Here is a 15,925-nt window from a genome sequence, read left to right as displayed (position 1 = left end):
GCATTCTAAATGTTAAAAAATATTCAAATATAGCAGAGTAAAACAAATTTTCAAGCAATTATTGGTTGCTTGATAATGTGATCTATCAAGTCAGAATGCTAGATAGACCTTTGATTCTTTTCAGGTTAAATTTAGCCAGCACTGCACAGACACAGAAACCTTACTTTCCCTTCAGTCAGTAAAATTACTGTCAATATTTGTTCACCTTTCATATTTTATGACGGGGCTTTTAGAGCTAAGCTAACATTTGAACTAGCATTTTTTTTTCCCCATCACTATAAAGTGACACTTTGACTAAGAAGACTGGTCAGCGGGGATTCAAAAGCATCTCAGAACCAGGGGCGGAGCTATGGGGGACCAAAGGAGGGCAGCTGCCCACCTCAAAAAGCTTTGCTGCCCCAGTTTTTGAGTCTATTTTTGTATCATTATTGACAAAGATTCAGAAACTATGAAGAAAAGCTTCTTTCAACGATAACAAATCCAAAATTTATAATCGCACCCCAGCTAAAACAACTACTGTTTTAATATTAATAATAACAATGATAAAACAGTTCGAAATATGTATTTTTGATCCTTCATTTGGCCTTCTACAGTGCTGTTCTTATTTGCTACCCTTCCAAAGCCCCTCCAAAAAAAAAAAAAAGTTTCAGCTCCCCCACTGGTGAAAACACAAAGTTATGTAAAGAAAACAGAGGTTTGGTTTTCAGAAAAGCCACCGTTCAATTTAGAGTAGGTTTTTTGAATCTATGATGTATCGTCAGTGTCAAAATATAAAACATATTTTTTTTCTTTTACAATTTTATTCGCATTTTATAGGATATTCTCTTACCACCTCACAAAATAATTTACGTTTTTTTTTGTTTTGTTTTTTATTAGAAAGCACTACATTTCCTAATATTTTCTATCAGTAACACTTTGATCGTAATCAAATAACAGTCATCACCAAAGAAATAAATGTGTTTCCTCTTTTGCACACCACCGGCTGCACAAAAAAGGTTATATTGTTGTGAACTTGTCGGCTGCAATCTACTACGTCCAACTCGCCTTCTTCTCAACTCTGCTGGACACAGGGAGACCAGCTCGTGATGAACGATGTCAGCACAGTCAATGAAAAAAAATCAACCAGCAAGCACAGAGCTCCTAATGCTCAGCCATATCGGTTGCTGACGGGAGCAAATCCCATCAGCGTAGCACTAACAGAGACCAATCATACATTTCCAGCAGCGACGACACAAGTTCTGGGCTGCAATAAATTCTTTCCCCTGATTAAACAGTAAATTCTGCATGCCTATCAGGGTCCCATTAAGTGAGGGGGGCTGCTTTCAAAAACATCATTAATCAAGCGAGAGATATGGTGCAAAATATCAGTCATCGATGTTAACTGCTTATGACAGTTTACACAGCTTTATATCAGCTGGGAGTGCTCGCTGATATACAATTACCAGCAGTCCTTACTGCATGCTAATTGTGCATTTTCCCCTCTAATGCATTTGAACTGTTATCTCATAGGCTAATGAAACCAAACAAATCAATAAATATAAATTATACATGCAAAGATGTACTACTGTGAACATAAACCCACTAATTAATTGCAGTTGATTAATTTATATACTTTAATTATCTACCCTTGCTGCAGATGGCATAAATATCTAGACAATCAGCTTATTGCTATGTCAGTCATAAAATGGCAGACGTAGTGCAACTATTAGGAGAGGCTGGCTTTGTCACAGGAAAATGCACAGTTTCAAGCATTAAAAAAAACCTTGCCTCTGAATAATTTAAAGTGAGCAAATTGCACAGGCAGGATTTGAGACCGATAAATATTATGTTGCTTCTTTTTAGTTGTTAACAGTATTAGCCTTTCAAGAAAAAGAAAAAAAAACGAGAGAAAAAAAACAAAAACCATAACGCTTATGTTTATTATTGCTAATGGTTTACAAGTCGTTTGGTTTAATATTTTATCTTTATTTGTAAAAAAATATGTTTTTTTAATAAAAGTTTTAAATGAAATAACTTTGCATTTTTGATGGTGGCTGAGAATTTTCTAAACTTCTAAATATTTTTCTTTTAACTCGATGGCAATTGTGTGGTATTTAGGTTAATTTAGATCTCGAAAAATAATTCCTTCAAAGTTTTTCAGTATTTGTTTCCTTGTTTACATCTTTCACTTTGGGCAGATGCTCTGCCGCCTCATCGTTTAGCTTTAAAAAGGCTTAAGGGACAACTCCACTACTGGTGGGCTACAAAAGTACAATTAAGAAGAGGAACCTTTATTTTGCCTATGTAATGTACAGCACCAATATGATACTGTAATGAACAAAACAAAAACAAAAAAAAAGTAGCAAAAAGTTACAACAACAGACCTGACCCTCCAAATGTGCACGAGGGAAATTGGTGAGACTTTAGGGGGGTTTTCATCTTGATGCTGCTAATGAGCGTGTTTTTAGTCTAATTACCCCAACAGGGTGCACGGCAGTATAATTACCAGAAAGACATCACAGAGAAGCATTAGTGTGTCCAGGTACAGTTAATATGTTGAGATGCAAACAGACGAGCTCTGCTATTTTTATGAGCCCGTCTCTTTCACGCAAAGATACAGACAGGAAATGTTTTTGTTTCAAGATGAAATGCTGAGCAGGTAGGCTAGAGCTGGACTCTAAAAATTAAAACCTAAAAATGTGAGAAAAATTGAACTTTTCAAAGTAGATTGTTTGAAATGAGTTTTTAAAAAGTCCTTACTTTTTTATATGAAGTCACAAAAACTGACAGAGATGGTTAATCCTTTTTTATTCATCTAAAAAGTTTGCTTGCATCCCATTTAACGGCCTGATGTCATTAAATACACTTAAAATCTGGTCCCAACTTCAAATTCTGTCTTTGCCCAACAGTTTTTTATGTTGTGTTAGTGGAAATACATTTGCGCCAAAACAACAGCAGCATTCTTAAATCCGCTGTGTTGTGACTTAACTAAAAACAAAAAACAAAAATGGAAAATTGCACATTTGTAAATATAGTTCACCTCTTTCTTTTTTCTAATTTTGGCAATTTTTGCACGTGGTAAAAAATTAAGAAAAACAATTAATTAAATTAATAGTATTTGTGATTTTCCATCATTTAGTAAAATTAGTGTAAATAGAGGGAAAAGCAGACTGAATTTCTGCTGCACTGCAGTGAAATAATAGAAACTAAAATACTTGTTATATAAGTTCACTTTACTATAACAGCATCATCTTATTTTTCTGAAACACCATCAAAATCATAGGAGAAAACAACAACCAAGTCAACAGTAAAGCAGAAGACGCACAGGTCCTCAGACTTTGTTTTTATCTTTTTTCCTCAATGCAGAGACTTTTAATCATCCCGATATGATTTAGTCACTTTTAAACAATAATGATCATGGGAAGCAGCATCATTTGGGGTGAGGTAATCAATCAGTGACTCATTCGGCTTTAATTCATGTGGATGCACACCTAATACTCATTACAAAGATGCAATTTCCAGCCAGTCAACATAGATTAATGGGGAGGCATCGCTCCGAGTGTTGCTTTGTGCAGAGACATGCCTCCAGCAAAATAGATGACTTTCATACAGACAGAGGTTCTCCACATGCTTATTTGTTTGATGAACACTCTTATGACAAACTGGCCGGCTGACTGCATATTCATGAGCAAACGATAAAAACGACAAACGTTCTGCTTTGGTCAGTTTACTGTTAAATTAGAAAAAAGGTTTCAGTCCCATACATTTGACAAAAAAGGAAAACCTGCTCTGTTTAACATTTGTTTTTGTAGTATTTTAACTTAATTTCTTCTACTGATGCATCAAAATCACAGCATTTTGCTTAATTTAGGATTTTTTCAAATTCAAATATTCCCTCTTTCTTTCCCCTTTTTTGCATCCATGCATTTGTAAATATTTACAAAAACAACCCTAAAAAAAGACAAAATGACAATGTCTTGTTTTCTATCATTTTTGTTTTATTTTATTTATTGTTTCGGTAAATTATGCTGTTGTCCTGTCGTATACTTCACATACGTACAGAATGTCTTCATATAAAAAAAATTGTTTAAACAAATTGCAAATACAGTTGTTAATTCAACAAACTATTGGTTAATCAGTACTGAAAAATCTGTGTTTGTGCAACAACGTTTAGTATAAAGATTAATATATAAACACATTTACCAGAAATTCAACAAAATAAGTACACTTTTTGAGATGACACCACAACCTTTCACAGTGTCTTTTATGAAATGACACGTCCTCACTTTTACAAATGGTCAGATTTTAGCAAAAAATGTTTGGTTTTTTGTTACGAAAATTAAAAGGATTGGAGAAAGTTTAAATCAAATGAATGGAAATCAACTGCTGCATTTTGGGTAAGTGATCGTTTCTTGTATATCAGCCGACAGTGGTGGATTTCTGAGGATTGCTCCACATGTCCAGAGGAACTTCAAAAAACTGCACTCTTCTGGGACGATGTCACTGACTGTGGGTCGAACCAGCATCCTTGACCAGGTCCTTCCCCTCTTCTTCCCGACATCCTCCTACTCCCTCAGCATGCCTAGTTATCTGTCCTGCATTAATTGGGTTTGGTGCTGGAATCCCCTTCTCAGAGCGCACGCTCACGCCCGGCCACCAGCTGTAAAGACAAGCATGTTTAGCGCAACAATTATGATAATTGCTGCAGAGCACTCAGCTGAGGGAATAAAGAAATCTGATTAAGAGCCCCTCTGCATGATCAAATATTAATCTGGTGCGTCTTCACTCTGGCCTGGCTCGAAACATAAGGAGCTCTGATGGTCTTATGCATTAACAGATTTGCACAGGCTGAACTCATAGCATCTAACAATATTGGACGAGCACGTCTTCCAACTGTAGAATCCACTTAGAATGGCACTAAATAAAAATAGAAAGGATAATTATCAGACTAAGCTTTATGACAAGACAATTACCTCAAAGCACTATTGACAGTAAATACCTCCAAGTCAAAATTCTCAGAACCACCTGTTGGACTCAACTATATTCCATAAGCTGAGGTAAACCTTTACTAAGCTGTACATGTAAAGTTCAGAAACACACACACACACACACACCAACACACACCAACACACACAAACTTACTCTCCTTTTACGGAGAAAGAAATCTCATTCATTCCTTAAAAAAATAGATCATGAAAGGTGACAGAGAGATAAATAAAGAAGAATATTTTTGTTGTGAAAAATGTTTTGGATTTTTAATGTTTTTATGGATTTTCAACAGATTTAAGTAACTACATTGAGGCAATTACGGAATGTTGTTTCAAAAATGTTGATAAAGATTTTTGCTAAAATTTGGATTTGCTCGTTACAGTCAAGGACAATGTCATTACAATTGAGACACACACAAAACAATAATTGATTCACTGCGACAAAATGTTTAATTGAATCAGTAAAAAACATGGCTTACTGTAAAGCTTTAATCACCTAAAATGTAGGTTTTTCCCTTTGTTTTAAAACGGGCACAAACCACTGCACCATCACTAAAATTCAGATTTAACTCCTCTTCTTGGAGTCGGAGCAAGCAATAAACAAGATGGCAATGAACCAGACAGCAACTGGCAGTTTAAAGGAGATTAGAATGATATTAAATCAACACAAATACCCAGTATTTAATGCCACAAAACAGCTTGTAAGAATCACTGGATTATGAATCTGGATTACATCTTTAGGCTCTCAACGGAGAGCCTCTGTCTGAGGGCAGGAGGACAACTTAATCTACTTACAAAGTATATATAATTCCCTGTGATTTATGCATAAGATAAGGCTTATTCTGAGGTCAAATCTTAATTTAAAACATATTGTTTATGCTGTTTTCCATAATGACAACAGATGTCAATGGATCCCCCTGCCAAAAATAAACACAAATAAGATCAGAGATGCACTGAAATGTTTGAATGGAGTAATGCAAATGACTCTGTAAATGCTGATAATACAGCCACAGCAGTATGTGCTCACAGTATTCTCAACATAAGACAAGTAGTGGGAAAATTGAACACAAAGAATGAATTGTTTAAGTAATAGTAACATTTAAAGACATAAACTGTCTCACCAAAACTTCAAATTAAATTGTGATCAGATTGGAATTAGAGAAATTTCACAAAAAAGGAAAAGAAAAGTAGAAGGTTAAACAGATCTTGCCGATCTTCCCATATCAGTTCTGACCAAAAACTGAATTAAATGTTTGGTTCAATTTGTGCACCACAAATACTTTCATTTTACAACTAAATTTTGTAAAGTAGTACGCATTAATCCACTGGCCCCATGAATTTAATTTAGAGCATAGTTCTGTGAAACAGGTCTAAGACCATCGTGAGAATGATCCTTCTTGTCTAATATGAGATTAACCTAGATGCTTTGTGCACAAATATAAACAGACAAAGTGATGCTGTAGACAGACAAGTAAAACACCATTCACAGAAAGACTGGATAGAGTACAGCTAAAAGAAAACGTCACTTTTCTAATATTCATATTTTTAAGCGAAGATGAGACTAAAGTCAAAGTGTGTGTGAAGACCAAAATATTTTTATTTTACTGGAGTGATCCGAGGACAGTCCACTCATATGAGGACAGCACAGAAACACAGGATGAAGGTTAGGATCTGAAGCAACACGGACCAGTTAGTGCTGACAACATTCACTTACCTAAAAATAGCGTAGAAGAAAACCCAAAAGTACATTCCATTAAAAAATTACACTAAATGTTAGAACTAAAATATTCAATGTGCTTTAGTTATTCAGAAGAATACTATAATTTAAGACCCAATCTTAATAATATGACAAAGAACATATATATTGTGTGCATTTAAGCCTTTAAACAACCATAAGACCAAGAAGAAAAAATGGTTTGAAATTCTATAATTTTGCTTCAGGAATCCCCTAAAACTGCTGAGAAAATTTCAAAATTGAGTTGTTTTGAACTGAGATTTACTTAAAATATACAGACAAAGTGGGCGCTAATATACGTCCAAATTCACTCTGATAATGATATTTAAGTGAAGACTTTACCGGTCCATCAATAACAAATACCCCAGAAATTATAAGTTAAAAACATAAAAATTAACCCAACAGCTCAGCCATAGCTTTTTGGTTTGTTTTTAATAAATAACATTTCTTCTGCGTTGCTGCTAAAGTGACAAAAGCTCTGCTTTAAGATGTTTGAATAGCAATAAACTTGCTTTAAACTAAATCTATTTTTGCCTGTGATGTTTGTTTTACCCAAAACAAACAGGAGAGTGTTCATCCCGTTTTATTTCAGGTGTTAATTAGTATGCTTTGAGTGTCACAACCTACTGCCCTTTCAGAATGAGCTGATGACAGCTGAGATAAGCCAGTCCAGCTCATTTATAGGGATGAAGCAGATACAATGAAATACACATTTTTGAACTTTTGTCGTTTTTATGCTTAATTTTGTATTATTAAACATTTTTCATGGTAATCCTTGTTTTAAACAAATAAAAAAGAAAAAAAAATCTCATGAGTGAGGGGTGAAATAGTAGTATTTGTGAAATAGTAGTATTTTTCTGTTGCTGTGCTTTCCCCCCCAAAGCCTTCAACTGACCGTTGCTAAAGTGACCTCAGCTCATCTCCCTGCACAGTTGAAGTAATCAGTAATCCTTCCTGAACTGTCGAGGAAGAGTGACAGCTCCAAGGCAGCAGACACTTCCTTAAACACGTGTTAGCATGTGTGAACAGGAGGGAGCTCCTCTGCTGTTTGTGGATGTGTTGTGTTCCGTCCTCGTACACAATTAGATCATAGCAACACCCCGCTACACCCAGCGGTCCCCAAAGATTTAATATGCAACAGGAATCTCAGAAATTCCTCAATTTGGCAACTCATGACATGCAGCTTGTGACATCCTTAAAAACAGTAATTACGTTTTTTTGGGAAACATTCATGCTTTTTGCTGAGGGATGAAGATCTGTTTTCTCGTATTTAGTTTGGAAATTAAATAAGTGTAAACAAAGACAGAGTGATTACTTAAAGGTGTGAAGAGACATTTTAGGAGCTGAAAAACTTACTTTTGCTGGTTTTTTTTGTCTGAGCCAGGGCCTTTTTTACGCATGTTGTAAGTTATATAGTAAAGTTTTAAACCTTATACTTAAAGTGACTCATTCTTTTAAAATTATTTTTGGAATTTACTTTAAAAATTCACTACACCCTGTCAGAAGTATTTTTAAAGTGAATTTTTCTAAAGACTTAAAAAACAAAGTTTGTTGTTGATTTTCTTAAGCAAAAGAATGCATTTCTTTTACAGTTATTAAATCAAATGCAGTGTGTCCTTTTCCTATTTCCCATTAAAAAAAAGAAATGTTGACTTGTAGGACTAAACCCAATCAGTTTGGTTTGTTGTATGTCTAAAAAAAATTAGCTGCAAAGATAATAATAAAAAAAAAAAAAACTCAATTGCATCAACTGTCAGATTATTTAATGTCTTACTGGTGGAAGCGTGCTGCTACAAGTATTTGAGCCTTATTTCCAGTTTGGTGCACACGGAACCCAGGCAGGTGCTCAAAGCCCACTGTGGGGTATCAGGTATCCCCTCGGCCGAGGCCTCTCCCATTTGTCATGGTGAATGAGTGGTCTGCCTGACTGCACTTTCTCATTCTATTTCCTCCCTGGCTGCGCGCAGGCCCTGCCACCCACTGTACACTGTCATTTTGTTAACCCTTCTCCATTCACGTGACGTGTAGCCAATAATGCATTCTCACATTCCTTCCTTTCAATAGCTTACATGCTATGCTCCCCCACCCTCCAACCCCCCCGCCCCTAAAACTCACAGCACACAGAAACACAAACAACTCATTTCAAACCCCACAGGTTAAAAATGATTTCTGAAATGATAATTACAATACCGTTTTGAAAAATAAGGAAATGGATAGCTTCAACACCCACTAACAGAACAGCAGTCCCCGAGCAGATGTTCATAGGTTTAATTATTAACCCGTCTTTACTCTCTCAGTCCACTTAAGAAGAAAGATGTCAGCGCTGCTCTTACCTACGTCCGTTTTGCCTCCCACCATCCACACTAGCTGTGATGTTTAGCACAACAAACAGTCAAAGAAGAAGTGTTAAACCCACAGGTTCTTTCCTGCAACTGCTGAGAGAGCTGCAATACAAAACATTGTCTGCTCTCACTGAAAGAGGGGGAAAAAGAGCAACTGAAGGCAGCTGCAGAACAGCCTGAGCTCATCCCGAAAAGCAACTTTTTTTTCCTAAAAAAAAAAAAAAAAAAAGGGAAAAAAAGAAAAACAGGAAATCTCTACTTATTTCAACAAACATTAGCCTCAACTCAGGAACTAAGTTAGGCTCATTTTTTCCCCCCTTTTAAGAGTGTGGTGCATGATGGTGGGGGGCCGGGAGAGCATATGGTGTCTGGCTAACTGTAGTTTGGCTGGGAAGACACTCCAGCACCATCTGCTGGCAACGTGACGGTTAAAGAGAAGAACACAAGTTTCAAGAGAAGTTTGAGAAAACATCAATCTAGAGAATCACATTTCAGGACATCGTCATTCATATTTGTCAGTCTGTATTTATTCATCTGCTTGGTGCTTTTGGGAAAAAAAATAAAGAGTTAATAAAAAAGAAAAAGCCTCCCCAAAGAAGAACCAGAGCTCTCAATCAACTCCATATTTCAACTTCAAATCATCAACTCAGAGGTAAGAGTTCACAGAGGCCCCGTCCTCACATCACATTTAACTCGGCCTGCACATATAAACAACCTCTTTTGCTCTTGTCCTCATTTCCGTCAGTGAATCTTTTGGACAACTAATAATGAGTTAATCAGCCTGATTGCACATTCATCACTGATCTGTTTTGCACTACTTTCCTTCGCTGTGGAAGCGTGTTTTGCTTGGGAAATGAAATATTTAGTGACCTGCTGCATGGAGACCCAGAGAACCTACAGCTGAGAAAACAGCAGGGCTGCAATGGGAACAGGTAACAAGTGGTGCTGAGCCTCTCAACCACTAACTAGTAAAGCTAATCATACAAAGCAAGGTTTCGTTCCTATTATAAGTTTTTCAAACATTTTTCAAATATAAGCCATTATTTGGAAAAGCAGGATGGCGCACAACTCAACAAAAATGAAGAAAAATAGCTGCTCCAATCCTCCATGAACTTATGAATTTTTGAATATTTTTCAGCTTTTAACTTTAAACATATCTTATGTATTATTGGATTTTACTATATTTTACACAATTTTTACTTCCTTCAGTTTTCTTTTTTACTTTTAAAATAGCTAGTTGACCCTCAAAAGACGATAGTAGTTTGATTTGTTTTCCAGTAAGATGATCAAAACCCAAAAGATTTTCCTCTGAAAAAAAAAAGGTCCAAATGAAAAGGATTATTAAAAGCTATTCGTTATTTTTCATACAGTAATCCTTCAAAAAAAAGCACTTATGATTTCACCTTGGAGATTTGTGATGATCTGTTGTTCAAACAATGTTTGTTTTACTGACTCATTCCAGAGAGGGAATTTATGAGACAGTAAAAAGCATCACAGGCAGTGATGCATGCTGATCCTGCGCCGGCTAAATGTGTAAGCACAGTGCTTCATGCGTCACACAAACAAACAGATGGGGAGTATTTAGGATGTTACAGTATAGACTGCAGCTTTTTGTAGAAACCAAAAGTATAATAAAAAGGTTTAAAAAAGTTCCAAAACCCAAAAGAAAGCAAGAAAACTAAAAATGTCTACGATTGCTATCTCAAGCATCTGAATACAATTAAATGGAGGATAGATAGAGATAGATTGGTGGTGTCTTCTTAAGATCTATTGAATTCTGAAGCTCTCAGCCGTCCTCCAATGACAAGTCAGCACTAATTTACCCATATAGTGTCTATAAGTGTAAATTGATTTATATTTCTACAAAGCATCCCCAAGACGTTGAAAGAGAACCATTGGAACCCAATACCAATTATATATGTTTGTTTCTGAGGAAATGGCCACTCACTACATTGGATCGAAGCGGTCATCAAAGGTCAGCGCAATACATTTCTGCTGCAAAGTTAGCATGCTCATTTGCCAACTTTCTGCCTGGAAAGTAGATGCAGGGAGAGTGGGAAGGTGTCTAACTTGCACTTTTCTTTGACATACAAACTTTGATTTGATCAAGGACATTTTTAGATCGAACTGAAATATGCTAAATGAGTATTGGGAGATGCTGAAGCCACAAGTTTGCCTAACTTGGAAAAAGGCTTTTAATAAAAAGGGAACATTTTTCAAGAATCTCCTATCTTGTGAGTGGGGAGTGCTCAAACCTCCCTGTGGGAGCAGAACCCTTCAATATTCATATGCATTTCTATTGAAGAACATATTAATTACTCACTTCTGAATGCCCCTGTTGAAACCGAAACCTTGGTGGACTTTCAGAGAGGATATCCTTATGCAAGCATGCCTTATGGATTGTTGCTTATCCCCCCCCCCAGCCCTTTTACTGCCCGTGTCTCTGTGGACCTTTTGAATCCATATTCATTTCCTCTCTGGCAGTTATGCCGGGCAGGGTATGAACTGTGCTATTTCACATTTAATCTGTCAGTAATTTAGTAATGTGTAAACTAATTATGCAGCAATATTAATGTAATTGGTTTTTGGAGCTGTTTGGAAAAATCAATGTGTTTGTAGAGAATGCAGTAAATTGCATCAGGTTATTATAATCATGTGTCAAGAGCTGATTATGTTATGAAACTAAGAAGTGGATGGCAGCCACAGGTCAATACAACCTAGCTCCATAAAATCTATCCTTTCTCAATTCATTAACGTGAAAGGAGTCTCAGATTCCTCCCTACCTCCTCCCCTGCTTGACCAGCCACTTCCTGTGTGTATGACAGCCGTCAGGCATGGAAAATATAATGCCGTACAATCAAATAGTGTTTAAAATTTGGGAGACTGTGTTTTTTTCCCCACTAAATCATATATTCTATGAATCAGGCCTGATCTGGATTTCAGATCACTAGGCTTTCAAATTATATTCAGGCTGAAAAGCTCTTTTGTTTTCAGAAACAGTTAGTGGTATCTTGAAAACCTGTTCATAAGTCAAATGCACCGTTTAAAACTCCTGTGGTTCCTCCACACTCTTTTTGTAGAAATTTAACACATTTCAGGGATTTTTTTAAATTTGCTCAAGACGCAGAACATCATTCATTCCATTCATGTTCTCTCAGGATTCAGAACTTTAAAGAGGATCTAGAAGACATTTAGCTGCTCATCTGAGTTACGTATTCAATTCTAACTGCTGATGAGAAGCTCAAATTATTTAAGTCCTTGTTTGCCTCAATAGGTAGATGTCATGTGACCAGATGCAAATGTTAGCAATCATATGAGATTGATCAGCTAATGTCAATTTATTTGGTGGAAGTCTTGGCGTGGCTCAGAGGTGTTGTCTCTCATAAGCGTTTTTTTTTCGAGTGTGACGAGTCAATCTCAAAACAGGATTGGAGACAGAAGATGTCTCAAAGGGTTCTCCATTTTAACGTAGATGATTCCTCTGGTCATCTTTCAAGCCATCAGTCTCCTCTGGACAGAATGTGAACTTCAAAGTACTCAAAGGGATTCAAACCTAAACACCCCACCTGTAGTTTGAACCGAACTATCTACCCAGATGAGCAGTAAAATGCCTAAGATTAACTTTTAACATCTAGTTGCCATAAAGATCTCATTCTGTCTTAAAACGCGCAATGAGCAAACAACCCCTGATTGGGAGATCACAGGTTCAGTTCCTGCCTAGCCAATCCAGGTGTCAAGGTGTCCTTGGGCAAGACACTGAACCCCACATTGATCCTGGTGGTTATAGGTTGCCCCTAAAAAACTGCATTGTTAAAAATAACCCAAGTTAGGTTGTTTTTAACCCAACTCCGAGGTTAAAACTGTCTTCTTTTTTTAACACAGGAAAAAACATAAATTGGGTTAAAATGAGACCACTATAACTCCAAAAATGTGTATTGCTCCAAAAAGCGACCCAAAAATAGATCTCAACATGAAATGGGATGAAGAAATAATTATTCACCACTTTTATTCCTACCATGATAAAGGTGGAGAGGATTTCATGTAATCCATGGACACCAGTCAAGATCAAGAATCATTGAAAAACAAAAAGTCTTGTGGGGTCCAGATGACCCCACTCCCAACTTAACATGCCTTGAATAGCACAAGGTATAGGAGAGCAAAAAGTCTCACTTTATTTTTTTTTAAATTCTTGTTCTGTTTCACAACAAAACCATGACAAAATAAAATAATTAGTTACACCGTTGAAAAAAATATATGATAAAAGACGCATTTATGTGCACAGGAAAAAACATTTCAGTGAAATTTAAGCAATGCTAAACTGACAATGGATATAAAAAAGTTAGGCAACAAATGACCCCCGAGGACCAAATTAGTGAGTGTAAACAGGATGAAAATATGAAATGAATGACCACATTCAATCCCGATAAACACTTTGTTGGGACCATCACACAACACTGCTAGGCTGCCGAGCTGACTCACTCTGGCAACAATTACAGCTGTCGAGCGTTATGATAGATGGCTTTTGTTTACAGTGTTTAAAAGGAGAGACAGATTTCAAAACACCAATGTGGGTTATACATAAATAATTGGGTCCAACCTAAATGCTAATCCCAGACAAATACTTTTGCAGTTACTCTAAGTGCTTCAATAATCAAAAAGCAATAACATTTCCCATCTTTACCATGAAATTATGCCCCCTTTATATACCCACACATACATCTTAACTTGACAGGTTTCAGCCAACTGTAACAATTACTGGAAGCGTATACACGAGTGGTTTGGACTTTCCTCTTGTGAAAATGATTAAAATGAAACATCTTGAAAACAGAGTGTGTGCAATTTTAACCTCACGCAATACGCAACCTTAGAAAAGCAGCAGTAAATTACCATGACACCAGAACCTGTGCAATGTTGCTCCAGACTGAGTTTCCTAAATCCAAAATATCTTACTTGAAGAAATGTGGAGCGGTGTTATTCTTTTTCCTTTGTGCTTGCTCTCCAAATGAAAGCAAATCAAGGTTTGGTTGAATATAAACATGTCTGAAATACATTTAAGACTGCAGTCCACAGTCATGGTTTGAAGACGTATTAATGCATTAAGAGCTCTGTTTTTTACGCATAGAGAAATTGGTTTTGATCTTTTCTGATCCACAAATTCCAAAAAAGCCCAGGATGGAACATTGTTTAATTACAGTTCTGAATTCGACATTAATTTTTATATCTAAAATAAATAGCTTAAATGTTTACAACATAACGTGTTTCCCTAAAGGAAATTAGATAAAGACTGCACACATGCAGGTTGTGTAACAGTCCCACACACTTAGATACACAAAGAGTATGCTTGTCTTCCTTGGGAAAAAGCAACACCTGTTTTTCTGAGTGAAGCATCATTTTTTTTCTTCTCCCTTTTTTCTCCACAGAAGCCCTGGTTCTTCTAACAGGTCCTGTGTGGCTTGGCTGTGGGTTAGCCTGGACTACTGAAACATCCTTTCGCTCCCAAATCACACTAAACCTTTCTCCTGTTTAACAAATTGCTTGAACCACACAATACCTCGTCTGGGGAAAGCTTGATCAAGCTTTGAAGTCTGCAGGTCAGTGTGAGGCTATAGCATTTGAAGTCACAGCTGAGGTTGGACTGGGTTGATTTTCTCCGGAGGAAGCCTGAGAATACGATGTGAGTGCAGAGACGGGTACATTTCCTCTAGCTTCCCTCAGTAAATGTCTGTGCTGCCTTGTGTTCAACTAAAAAAAAATAAAAGTTCCAAAACAGAATGGATTTCTTTTTTTTTGTATTTTTTACAAGCGGAGGAGTCAGGATTTTCTTTAAATCAAAATTTTTAGAGTTGCTGCATGTTCAGCATTTAGGTCAAAACACGAGTCACAAAACAGGATGGAGTCGCTCCCTGTATTTGATGTATATGGGTGTACCACCTTTGGTCAAGCTGTCATTCATGACTAAATTATATTTTAGAAAAAATAAATAAAGAAATGGATGGTCACATAAGCCATAAGGGCTCTTTAGAAAATATATTTGTGTTTCTCATTAAAATGACAAATTTCACCCCACATTTATCCCCAAATAATAACTCAGACGTAGTCCGGGAACTACCGGTACATCTGAGTAATTCCACAATGAACTTGAAACGGTCTAGAAATTTTCGTTTTTGAGTAGTAAATGTATATTTTTTAATGTGAAAATTTAGATCAAATAATTTTTTTATCAAAGATTTGGAGAAAAAAAATCCAAATGTACAGAACCGAAAACAAAGCAAAGACACGGTCAAAACATTGTGAAAGCCCATTGAGACGACTGTTGTTGTGAATTTGGGCTATACAAATAAAATTGAATTGAATTGAATTGAAAAATGTTTAAAAAGCAGACAAACTTCCACCATACAATGTTCCAAGGATTTATTCCAAGGGGTGTCACAATTCTGTGTCTAAACTCTTGTGTTTATTTTAAACCAGAAATTTTGAAGCTAACATTTTTTTGAAACTTTAACACTAAATTTTGAAAACTATGCTACCGGGGGGGTCTCTTTCATCCCTACATCATTGTAAACTCCCGATGCCATTGGAAAACCCACTGAGGAATTCAGAGACTATGAAGGGTTAAAATATAAAAATGTCTAAAAGCTCTCAGTTTCTTCTTGGGGTTGCTAGGCAGGGAGTCTCTGGGTAAAGGATCGGCTTTTGTCAGAGGTGGTCAAGCAGCAAGTGATTCGTGGGAGCTAAGGTCACTAGCAGATGATGACACAAATTAGTCTTGCTTTGCTCTTTGCTCACTAATTATTTGCTCCCATAATTAGGCCCTTAATTCCACCCCTATGTCCCTATGTGATGTGGCCTTTTGTCTTGAGGAAGCAAACTTGCCAGTAAAG

The 15,925-nt window shown here is 36.5% G+C and overlaps 1 long non-coding RNA gene across 1 annotated transcript; it reads right to left on the bottom strand.

Annotated features, from left to right (window-relative positions):
• Positions 1-3,956: 3,956 nt before the first annotated feature.
• Positions 3,957-10,275, bottom strand: LOC105358078 (uncharacterized). The gene is made up of 2 exons (XR_911834.4): positions 9,036-10,275; positions 3,957-4,639 (listed from the first exon to the last, which is right to left on the bottom strand). It is a non-coding gene; the product is annotated as an uncharacterized LOC105358078 (long non-coding RNA).
• Between the last annotated feature and the right edge of the window lie 5,650 nt (positions 10,276-15,925).

The sequence above is a fragment of the Oryzias latipes genome, chromosome 3 (assembly GCF_053564925.1).
Source record: "Oryzias latipes strain Hd-rR chromosome 3, Olatipes_Hd-rR_3.1".
Taxonomy (NCBI): domain Eukaryota; kingdom Metazoa; phylum Chordata; class Actinopteri; order Beloniformes; family Adrianichthyidae; genus Oryzias; species Oryzias latipes.
Note: the sequence above shows the minus strand (reverse complement) of the source record. Positions and strands in the feature narration are given on the sequence as shown.